This window comes from Elephantulus edwardii, unplaced genomic scaffold, assembly GCF_000299155.1.
Source record: "Elephantulus edwardii isolate Elephantulus edwardi_28Jun2011 unplaced genomic scaffold, EleEdw1.0 scaffold00042, whole genome shotgun sequence".
NCBI classification, from domain to species: domain Eukaryota; kingdom Metazoa; phylum Chordata; class Mammalia; order Macroscelidea; family Macroscelididae; genus Elephantulus; species Elephantulus edwardii.
In genome coordinates this window covers 8,343,806-8,346,152 of record NW_006399792.1, presented here as the reverse complement: position 1 = coordinate 8,346,152, position 2,347 = coordinate 8,343,806, and the positions used below count along the sequence as shown (strand labels likewise).

General features: G+C 39.3%; 2 protein-coding genes across 2 annotated transcripts in view; one reads left to right on the top strand and one right to left on the bottom strand.

Moving 5' to 3' along the window:
- PLAC8 (placenta-specific 8) overlaps positions 1-2,347 on the bottom strand; it is an 8,752-nt gene that overhangs the window by 2,077 nt on the left and 4,328 nt on the right. The window lies entirely within an intron of this gene.
- LOC102864840 (FXYD domain-containing ion transport regulator 4-like) overlaps positions 1-2,347 on the top strand; it is a 3,278-nt gene that overhangs the window by 548 nt on the left and 383 nt on the right. The window lies entirely within an intron of this gene.

Below are 2,347 nucleotides of genomic sequence, written 5' to 3'. Positions count from 1 at the left end.
GCAGAGGGCTCTCCTGATGTCCACTTCCAGTATGAATGATTCCTTATTTCCTACTGTCCCACTCACCCCCATATACTCCCATGGGGACCCCATCCCTGTGAAACTCCACTGTCCCAGGTACCATGGCATCCCAGCACTTTGTCCACCACAATGAGATACCTCCTTACTCTTTTTTAAAAATGTTTATTAAATTTTATTAGTTTTAGTGAAAAAAAAGTCTCACTAAGAGGAGAAAGGTACAGACTCAGTGAATAAGTGAATGAGTTGTGCTACATGGCTGAAAAAATATCTGCTAAGAAAGGCAAGATGACTAAGTGGAAAAGCTCCAGAAGTTTGGAATTTTAGTCAGAATAGGCTTGAACCCGAATTCCAGTATTCACATGTTCTGTGACCTTTAGCATTTCAGATCCTTGGTTTCCTTGACTACAAAGTGGAGATAACTATGCTGACAGCGCGATGAGTTCACGAGTAGTAAGTGAACAAATACATGTTACAGAAATATTCCAGCCCATACTGGGAGTTCAATCAATGGTCGTTGCCTTTCTTCCTGCTTTTCCCAGTACAGGCTATGAATACTCTCTTGGCTGAGTCCATGAAGGGAGAAGCAGACCAAAGAGGTTGCCGTATGGTAAAGTTTGCATAAATGGAAAAAGGAAACAAAGTAAAGAGTGTGAATTACACAAATTAGTTCTAGGAACTAATTTACCTCTTTTTGAGACTTGTTTGAAGGAGACAGAATAGAGAGATACTTCCTGTGAATAATGAGCTCTATTAGCACAGTATTTAAGTGCTTAGCTGCTAATCCAAAGGTTGGTAGTTTGAATCTACTAGTCACTCTTTGAGTGGGAAAAAAAGTCTGCTTCCATAAAGATTACAGCTTTGAAAAGTGTACGAGGCAGTTCTACTCTGTCCGATAGTGTTGTTATGAGTTGAAAAATTGGGGCTTAGTTCCTGGGGCTTAGTTCCTATTTGTGTATTTGTTTTTTGGGGGCCCTGGTGGCACAGTAGTTAAGTGCTAAGTTACTAATTCATGCTCCATGGGGATGAGAAAAACACCTGGTGATATGCTTTTAAAAAAAAAAATTAATTTTTTTAATTTATGGCCTTTGGGACAGTTCTACTCTGTCACACAATGTTGTCATGAATCAAAAATGAGTTAAGGGCACCTCCTCAAAAATAAGTGCTTATTTATTGTTAGGGAGAGAAATCACAACTTCATGGGACAGAATCCTGGCTGATACTGTCTTAAAGTTAGCATCACTAGTAATGGGACCAATTGATCTCCAGTGCCTACAGTGATGTCCTGAGAAGAACACAGGATCTTTTCATCCATCACCTAAGTCTAATCATGAGGGAATATTTGACAAGCCCACACTGAAGGATATTCTGCAAGGTATTTCATCTATGCCTTTGAGCTGTGGTGTTGGAGAAGAGCACTGAACATCCCATGGATGGACAAAAGAACAAACAGATACGTCTTGGAGAGAATATAGCCAGAGTGTTTTTTGGAGGCAAAAATGATGAGTCTTTGCCTCACTTACTTTGGGCATGTTTCTAGGAGGGGCTATTCTTTAGAGACGGACATGATGCTGGAAGGGTCAAGAAAGGAGAGGAAGACCACCGACCAGGAGGATTGGCAAGGTGGGCTCTTGTATGTCAGGAAGTGTGAGAATGGTGCAGGATAGAACAGGGTTTTAGATCTTTTGTTCGTAAGGTTGCAAGAGTCGTACTCAACTAGACGGCACCTAACAACAACAACAACTGAAAATGTCAAAATAATGAAAGACTATGATAAAAGAAATTATTCCACATTGTAGAAGACTAAAGAGAAATGAGAACTGTGTGTGACATATGGTTTCAGATTGAGTTCCTTTTCATCTGAAAAACATGATTGAATGATTGAAGAAGTTTGAACAGAGTCCATGGATTGGCTAATACTATTGTCTCAGTGGTGATTTCCAGATTTTCATAATTGCATTGTGATTAGGCAGTAGAAAGTCCATGCACTTAGTAGTTAGAGATAAAGGGAGATAACTGATTTCTAACATGGAAGTAATCAGAGATAAAGGGAAATCAAGGTTGTAATGTACTGTCAGACGGTTCAGAAATAGAGCAGCTAGATAGGCAGACACAGAATAAAGAAGCAAATGTGGCTGAATGTCAACAGCTGGAGAATACGGCTGAAGGGTACTTACTTCTAGCTCATTTTGTCAACTTAAAAATATGAAATTACATTAAAATAAACGTTTCCTACAAAAAGGATGTAAGATCCATGAAGACAGGGGTATTACTGTGTGCTTTATTTACAGATCTATCACCAATATCTGGAACAGTACTTGGCATTTTT